At 35.0% G+C, this 9,733-nt stretch overlaps 1 long non-coding RNA gene across 1 annotated transcript; it reads left to right on the top strand.

Moving 5' to 3' along the window:
• Nucleotides 1-803: 803 nt before the first annotated feature.
• LOC108251464 lies at nucleotides 804-4,462 on the top strand. Its single transcript, XR_001809348.3, has 7 exons — nucleotides 804-913; nucleotides 1,758-1,959; nucleotides 2,092-2,223; nucleotides 2,684-2,890; nucleotides 3,093-3,232; nucleotides 3,392-3,608; nucleotides 3,864-4,462. It is a non-coding gene; the product is annotated as an uncharacterized LOC108251464 (long non-coding RNA).
• The last annotated feature ends 5,271 nt before the right edge of the window (nucleotides 4,463-9,733 follow it).

Consider the following 9,733-nt stretch of genomic DNA (forward strand, 5'->3'; position numbering starts at 1 on the left):
AAAAAAAAGAATTACAAATCAAGTATCAGTATATACAGGGGAGATGTTGGCAGTGCAGTCGGTAGAAGATACAAGACCATTAAATACAATCATCTGTTCAGATTCAAGGTCAGCACTCATCAGTTTGCAGAACAGTCATTCAGACAGCCGACGGGATATTTTATTGGAAATACGACAAACATTATTTAGAATACAAATGATGGGACTAACAGTGAAGTTTTTATGGATACCAGCACATATAGCGGTCAGAGGGAATGAAGCAGCAGACAGAGCTGCAAAAGAAGCAACAAAGGATAAAATCAACTTTTCAATATCAACTAGTAAATCAGAAGTAAGATCTATTGTAAAAAAAAAAACTGAAGGAGAAATGGCAAAAACAATAGAAAGAAGAGAATAAAGAAAGATGGTCTTATAGGATTCAGAGACAAGTAGGAGAAACAAGAATGGGAGGAAGGAACAGAAGAGTAGAAAGATTATTAAGCAGGCTTAGATTTGGACACACTGCACTAAACAATAGATTATACAAAATTCAAAAACGTGATTTTGGTCAATGTGAGCACTGCGGACAAGAAGAAACCACAGAACATGTCAGTATGTCAGAAGTATGAACAATACAGAAGATGGATAATAGAAGAATTAGAAAAAAACAAAAGAAAATTTAATCTAATAAATATATTACAAAAAGAAGTAAGAGTGTACAGATTATGTTTTTTTTAAACAAAGTTAGGAAAAAGAATATAAGTAACATAAAAATTATTTTGATCCACACTCCATATCAGTAGGTGGCGGTAATGCACACCTTCTGTTATTTGCCAACCGCCAAAAAACACCACAGAAGAAGAAGACTGCATTGTGCTGCATTTTCCTGCACAAATCTTGGCGGAAAATGCCCGGACAGCGTAACATTTCATCGGTAAGTGTTTATATATATTTATATATAATAACAAGGTTATATTTACCAAGGAGGTTAAAACTTGCATCACTTGAGGACAGAGTCACACTTTGTTTTCTGCTTCTGGCGTTTAAACACACACGTTTGGTATCCACAGAAAGGTTAGAATCGTCTAAAAAAAAGCTTGTGGAAACCATTTCTTGATCGGCAAAACACAGTTAAAACCACGAGCTGTTGAATTGGCAAGAGAAGAAATTAGCGTCAACCCAAAACACTTATCAATTGCTCACTTTACGTAATGTACACATTAACCAGTATATCTTTTAAAACAAGACATCTCACTGATCCGAATCAAAAACTTCCATTACAATCAATCATAGGATTCACTAAACCACAGGCAAAGGAATATAGACATTTTATTCTAAAACATCACAACAACCTTCTTACCTTTGCTGCATTGAATCCTATTTTAAAAGAAGATTTCTTCAAAGCTTTCGCTAAAAGCGAGTTTGAGAAAATATGCCACACCTACAGTCCATATTTGTGTCCAGTTGTGTTATTTGGAGGGGAGGAAATTAAGTTAAAAGACTGTTTCTGCTAGGAACATTAGGAACTACAACTAAGGACATTCTTTGTATTTGTAGGTAAGTTTAATATCACATATTGTACTGCTGCTGCACAACATTTTCTGCTTTTCTGGGCTTTCATTACAACTAATTGTTAGTGCCATTGTACCTGCAGAACACTGTGTCTGTGACATTATCTGCCCTTAAATATGGTGAGACCAAATGACCAGGACAATAACTTCATATGGAATAGGTGTTTTTTTTAAGTCATAATGAATGACGATATTTGCCTTTCACAGCTTTCCAAAAGATGACAACCTGAGGTCACAGTGGGCAAAGGCATTGAATCGGAAGAAGAAAGGAAGGTTGTGGAAGCCAGGGGTAGGGAACTACTTGTGCTCTGATCACTTCAAACCTGATGATTTCGACAGGACAGGTCAGACAACAAGACTGCACCCAAATACTGTACCGTCTGTGCGTCTGTTGCCTCCATGCTTGCAGGTAAGGGAACTTATGCAATAATAGTTATCTACTAATCATACACGCTGTTCGGACAAAGCATTTTTCTATGTAGTTTATAGCGCAACACATAGTCAACATGACTTAGTAATGATAAAACATTAAATCTTTCAGAAGAAAACTCCACCAAAGAGATCTTCTTGGAACAGCACTATTAGCACACTGCGGGCAGATGATGTTTCATCATCATCATCATCATCACTGCCTAATCAGACGCTGGACAACACAACATCATCTGTGGCACTGGTAAGTTGTATTTAATCCTCTCATGATCTCCCTGTCAAATAAACCTAAAGTTACAAGGGCTAAACTATCTCTTCTTCTCCTTTTTGTTCTTCTTATAATTCTTGCGAGTTTTTATTGCAGTTGGCTGGAGGTGTGCATTACCACTACCTACTGATATGGAGTGTGGCACAAAATATTTATGTGCCTTGGTGTCTGTAATCTTATCTTTTATTATATTTGTTTCCTTGATTATTTATTTTTCTCACTCTCACTCTGAATCACACTTTCTCACATATGGCTTTGGGAGTATTTAATGAAACTGTATGTACTTAGTTCAGACAGTTACACACTGACAAATGTATATTCACAGCTGTTGGTGTCTAGTGCTGGTTACATTGAGAGTTGCCAGCTGCGTATTGCTGTATTAATAGGATTTGATTATTCATGATAACCTCGACGTTAAAACTGTTATAATTTATAGGATCATGCTTATCAGCTGCCAGATGCCAAGAGTTAAAAAGCCAACTTGAAAAGGCCGATCTCAAACGACAACCTCTGCGTAAAGAATTGAAGAACACCAGAGAACGTGACAAGAGAGTCCAATCTAGCAGTAATGTTCTTTTTGAGGATTTGAAGGATAAGAATCGCATCACTGAGGAGTTCAAAGCAAAGCTGGACTCACTTGCAGGTAGGTCATTAAATGTGACAACCTGCATGCGTATAACATGAAAATTAGGAGGTTTATATAATTGTATGATATATTTCATATCTGCTTTGTGTACAAGCTTTAATAAATGTGATCACATATCTTATACAAAACACATTCAGGTGACCATGTAGCCCATGTTACTCAACTACCTTATAAATTTAATAATTGCCTTTTTTCCCAGATATCACGATGGACTTGTTTGAGAAACCAGCCCAGTGCTACAGTGAAGATCAGAGACTTTCACAGTCCAAAAGCTTACGATTACATGAGAAATGATGCAAAGTTTAAGATCCCCCTGCCACATCCGAGGACGCCATGTCGGTCAGTAATGCACTTTATTATAAATTAGCTTTTTTTTTATTTGCATTGTAAACATTTTCGTAAATCTTTTTAAATATGCAGACTGTATAATGTAGAAGGTATCAGAAGATCAACAGTGACTATAATCCCATCTAAAATCTGTTTTCTTTCATTTAACAGGTGGTTAGAATCTGTTGACGGATCACCAGGCTGAAGACTCGGCAATCACCAGATGTTTCCAGCTGTGCACCCAGATGATTAATGATATGTCCTTCAGGCAACAAGTAAAATTTGATCAGATTAGTTCCAGAAGTTTTTGCAAACCAAAGTTTCTTGTTAACTTACAAGTTGAGCCAAGATCATTTGGCGCTGTTCTTCAGTGCAGTGCGCAGAGCTGGTAAGAAATGATTTGTTATATACTTTACATGCACTTAATTTAAAAAAATGTATTAAGTACAGTATATTTGCTATATAAACTTTGTGAGATTTTACATGTAATTTTAAGGATACATAAAGTCCTTACATATTATTTTAATGACAGTTGTATTGATATTACTCATGTACATTTAACAGTGTAAAAACTGTCAGTCTTGATGTTGCTGTATTAAATTAACATGTTTCAACAATGTGACTACTCTATGTTATTATGCAGGTGGATTTAACATCAACCCAAGTTGTCATCAGTTCATGGCCATCTTCCATAAACTGATTATGCAAAGTGGAAATCAACAACTGCCAACAGAAATGTGGTCACTGTGGACAGCACCCAATGTCTTAGAGACACTGAAGCAGAGCAATCTGAGACAGCGGAGTCATCATTTACCAACAACTCCATAGACAACACGTACTGCACGTGGATCTCTCTGAAACGTGCTATTTTTGCATCGAACATTGTAACATACATTGCAGGATTTGTTATGCATCTTATCTGATGTGTGTAAAGCAACTTTGGTATCTGCTGCTATTCAACCTCGGCATGAGAAGTTGTTCCATTTGCTGGAGCTGAAGAAAAAATGAGGGCTTGATACACCATCACAAGGTGTAGTTCACATCCTAACTGCAGAAGGCATCAGGCTGTTCGTAAATTCTGCATCAGCAAAGATCATCTGGTCCATAAACAAATTGTTGGTGTATGTGGTGTATCGTTTTGTATTTTTGCTTATACCGTTGCTGATTTGTCTACTTTTGTTGCTGCCTCTTGGCTATGTTGTTATTTTAAATAAATGGTTCTGAATTGACATACCTGTTAAATGAATGGATATTATTATGGATATAAGTAACAGTGTATATATCTGTGACATTGTATGATATAGGACATGTAAAATTGCATTCATCTTACTCACAAAAAAATCTCAATGTCATAAGTGCTCAACATTGTTTGCATAACCCTGTGTCTTTATGAGGACTTTATCAAGATGACGTCACTTTCAGCACACTTTTACATGAGTAAAAACTTACTTATACTTACTTATACTTAAATAAGATCTTATCAGAATAACTACTTTAACTGGAGTACAGTGTTTTAGTAGCCCTTTCACCTCTGCACTTCATACATAAATTTGTGTCAATGATTTATTTTAGTCTTTTTAACTAAACCAAACTAGAGGACCAGCTAACAAAGGCTTTCTTTTAAAACCAGTAAATTCATAATTATGTAGGAATTATTTATATTTCCTTTACTTAAATGGTTACAAAAAATATAAATAAAAATAATCAACATCAATGCCATAAAAAGTAACAAATCAGTGGTAGAAAATGTTAAAAGATGCAGAGAAAACTTTAAAACAAATAAAGCATAACTGAATGTCTGATTTCAGGCCCTCTGCTGTTTAGATGGCAGACTGAGATAAAGTGGAAAACTGTAGTTTGAGTTATCTAATTCTTTTTTTCCTTCAATTTTACATTACAACATCTTGACTAAATAGGGGAGTTCACAAAGGTGTATTAATGTAGATAAATACTTATTCAAACTGCGTGCAACATGCACTGTTTACGCTGGAACATACAAGTATACAAGTCTAAACAATCTTGAAGAAGTTTTCTTTAGATTGAGATAAACAAAAAACTGCATGACACAGCTCTATCAATAGTGTATTAGACTGCACAGAGAATAAAGCCTTCATCAAATTATTTACTATTATATTTTAACAGCTGAGTCTACATCTAACTACTGCTTGCATGAAGTCATAGTTAAACTAAGTGCGTGTTAAAAGAGGAAGTATTTTAATGGGTGCCAGGCTTTGTTTTGCTTTAAAGCATGTGTGGATGTGAAAACAAACTCATATCAGTTTAATAGAATAAAACAACAATCTGACTGGAGTTAAACAATATAAAAGCTCATCATTAGAAAATAATGAGTTGCCTGTAATGTTGCTTACTGCCAATTCAGTTCATTATTCTATAATTGATATTATTTGTTTTATTAGTGTTTTACAGTTTGTGTCTTTTTTTTATCTAATAAGTTTTGAACAGTTTTCACAGTCATAAACCACAGGAAGTAAAAGAACATCTCTCTGATCTAGGGTGACTTTTTCCTGTCAAGTGTCGCCTCCTGGTGGTCACTAGAAAGACATGACACTTTATCCTAGGGGTGTCAAACTCAGTTACACAAGGGGGCAAACATTAAAAACTCAGTCCTAGCCAAGGGCCAATATCAGTCAATATTTATTGAAAATTACATTAATTTACCTTGGTTTTAGATGTCATATGTCAAAACATTCATAAAGAAATATCAAATATATTTTCCCAGTGACATATTATATAGACTTTAGAAGAAACATACTTTAATGAACAAAGAAGAATAGATAAAACTTTAAGAGACATCATTAGCATTCATTTCTTATGCCATCTCATGAATTTTTCTCCATTAAAACAGGTAAAAAGCCCTCAACAAAACTGAACATACATCTACTAACATTCAACTTTGAAACAAGAAAGAAATACAGTAAAGACGACATACATTAAAGCAGACGTGCTGTTTCTCTGATGCACGTTAACTAAAGTCATCTGTCTGATATCACTTCTTGGCTGCAAGTTTATCAACAAGAGTTTGATCGGCCTCATTTGATGCGCTCTGTTGCCCTTTTCCGCATCAAAATTTTACTGAGAAATTAAAACTGGTTTTCTTGTCTTCAAAGTTACTGTCACAAGATTATTAAATAGTTTGGATTTTTAAACAACATGGGAAGCAACAGAGACTTGATCTGTCACAGACTGGAGGGTCAGATCTAATAATATTTAAATGTTAAATTGGGGACCAGATTAAATATTGCCAAGCACTGGATCTGGCCCACAGGCCTTGAATTTGACACCTGTGCTTTATCCTGTTTATCCATTTGTCGATCCATCTTTATATAAATATAGATAGATAGATAGATAGATAGATAGATAGATAGATAGATAGATAGATAGATAGATAGATAGATAGATAGATAGATAGATAGATAGATAGATAGATAGATAGATAGATAGATAGATAGATAGATAGATAGATAGATAGATAGATAGATAGATAGATAGATAGATATGATGAAGTCTATCATTTCTAATAAAAAAAAGAAGCTATTCAGTTAATTTCCTACACATACTGACAATGAACATAATGTTTCAGAAAGTGGCTGAAAAGAAACAAATCTGTGTCTCTCCTTTTAGTTGTATGGAACTGTTCTTGACGTGTTGGAACATGGCGCAGGATGTGACAGAGAATCTGTCCTCTGGACTTGCTGCATCAGACTTCAGATTTAAAGAAGTACATTAAGTAACTCAGCAAAACCAAGGTTATCTACATGCAGGTCCTCTGAAATGATTACACAATCAAACTCAGGCTGATTAACTAAGTCATACGCACAGAAACACAGAAAACAAAAGTTTCCTGGATTAATTATCACTCGCCACTGACACGAGGAGGCAGAAGATAATGCTTTTGCCAATGTCTTTGTGTGTACGTGCGTCTAGTTGTCACCAAATTTTCTCATAAATCACTGGACATATTTTATTGACGTTTGCAGAAGATTTACTGTTGGAGTCAGCCAAATACAAGATAGCTGCCACAACCACTGACCTTCAAATATCTCAAGAAGGGTCACTTTTAAGGATATTGACTGAATGTTTGGTGTGATAATATTCAAGACAGTTCCCCAACACATAATATATTCTGAGTGCTAACATTGTGTAAGATTGTGGTTTAAAATGTTGCCATTAACTATTAGCAGTCAACTCCATCTGTTAGCAAAAAAAATTCATGATCCATTGGACAGATTTAAAATAATCACTCAATGTACATCTATAACTGTTTAGCTTTTGGAGTCAACCCAATTTAAGATGGCTACCACAACCAACTGACCATAAAAAAACACTAAATGGTCATAGATCTTACAGATATTGAACTAAAATTTGGTGTGATTGTAGCTGAGACTTATTTGTAACCCAAACTCCAAGTGTTAGTTGTTGTGCAAAATCTTTGCTTAAAACGTTAGTATTAATTGTTAGAATCAATCCTGTTCATCTGTTAGCAAAATATCTCATAAATCACTGGTTCAGTGAAACTTTCGGAAGTTAATCACTGAATATACAGTACTTCTACAATTGAATAACTTTTGGAATCAGCCCAGTTTACAATGGCTACCACAACTAATTGACATTAGCCCATAAAAATAGCTCTAACTCAGTCAGTTTTACAGATATTGACCTTAAATTTGGAGTGGTAGTAGCTGAGAGTCCTTTACCACATACTGATATTTCTCAATTATGTATGACGTCATTTTGAAGGTTTAACCAACACTGTTACAGCTCTACAGATGATCTTAATCTAATACTGTGAAATTAAAGGTGATGGGTGCTAAAATTTCTTCATGGAAAGCTAAGCCTCTAATTTTTCTAGTTTGACTCATTTTGTCTGACATAAAGGGAACGTTTGAGCAGCTGATGCTGCGGTCTCTCCTTATATCCAGTTAGCATGGATATTTTCATATTAGTTACAAACTGAAGATGTCAGTTTCCCTCCTTGTCAGACAACATGTTTTGTTTTATTTTTATTTTTTTGTTTGATAATGATAGCTGCTACATTCTGATATTAGTTGCTGATATGCAGGTTTGGAGCAGCTGATTGGCTCTGCATTCATCCAGCACTTTCCTTGTTCCTGTATCAGCTGCTCAGATTAAAATTTGATTCCCTTGTTGTTCCTCCAGCTAGTTCATGTTCTGGAGCTGAATGTGTTGGTTTCAGATAGTCCCTGATAGTTTTATTGTGTCTGTTCTGTACAGATGCTGAGCTCTTATCATAGCAAGTCGAGGTTGTTAGGTGATACAGAGGACAAACCCTGGTCCAGATCCAGGTCGATGCTAAATATTATAATTAATAACAATTTAAAAGCAACCAAAAGAAAAAGTTTTATTTTTAACAAACAAATTGTTGAGGTTATAAAATAAACCTCCCTGAGCAAACAATGCATCTGTGTAGCAACTTTTGACTCTTCAAACTATTGTATCCACAACCATATTAATACGTTTTATAATTTTACAAAAAAAAAACTTTGTTTTTGGTGCCAAAAACATCATAGAAACCAACTTTTTTGCTTTCTTGTGCAGAATCAAGAATTAGTATTTGGAGTTTAAAGGCCATACAATAAGACTTTCTCTGTTGGTAATTCATGATTGCCTGTTGCCAAAGGACAAAGGTGGACACAAATGTTTTTGTTGTAAATTGTGTTTGTCTGTTAGCAAAATATCTCATGAGCCACAGGATGGATTTCAATTAAACTTCCCTGAAATAATCAATAGATGTCCATCTAGAAATACTTATCTTTTGGAGTCAGTCTAATCCAAGATGGCTGCCACAGCTAATCAAAGTTAGCCAACACTAAAATGCCTATAACGCTTTCAATTTTACAGATATTGAGCTAAAATTTGATGTGGTAGGTACACATACTTAATGTAACATCTCATGATATTGTGCACGACTGGTCATAATGTTATTTTCAAGGTTTAACCAAAATGGCTGCAGCGGCTAGAATGGCTTCAGTTCTCTCATCACAGGATGATCTTAGTTTAAAACTCTGCCATGAAAGGCAGTAGGTGATATACATTCCTTCAAGGAATGCTAGGCCTTTAATTTCTAATGTTACCTTAATGTTTCTAATGTTGCCCTTTCTTGGTAAATTACACTCTTTAAAAGAGGTAATTAAACATTACCTGGTTTGTAGTTCTAATTATTGTCATTCTTTGTTGTTTTTTGGTCACTTTTTTAGCTTAGGTTGTTGTTACCCATCTCCCTTGTGTCAAAGTGAAAGTCAGTGAGACCTGTAGTGATGATTATTTTTAGAAAAATCTTAATTTTTGATCTGGCTGAGGGGAAACAGAAATAAACTGTGGAGTTGTGCTTATGTTTAATTGTCAATGTTGGATTAAAACTAGTTTATTCATCAGTTTTTTCAGGAGTAACTTGTGAACTGATTGGGGAAGAAACAGAAGGTGTGGCCCGGTGACAGCTGTACTGTAGGTGTGTGCTGTATGGGTGTGGATGGG

This window comes from Kryptolebias marmoratus, linkage group LG2 (assembly GCF_001649575.2).
Source record: "Kryptolebias marmoratus isolate JLee-2015 linkage group LG2, ASM164957v2, whole genome shotgun sequence".
Taxonomy (NCBI): domain Eukaryota; kingdom Metazoa; phylum Chordata; class Actinopteri; order Cyprinodontiformes; family Rivulidae; genus Kryptolebias; species Kryptolebias marmoratus.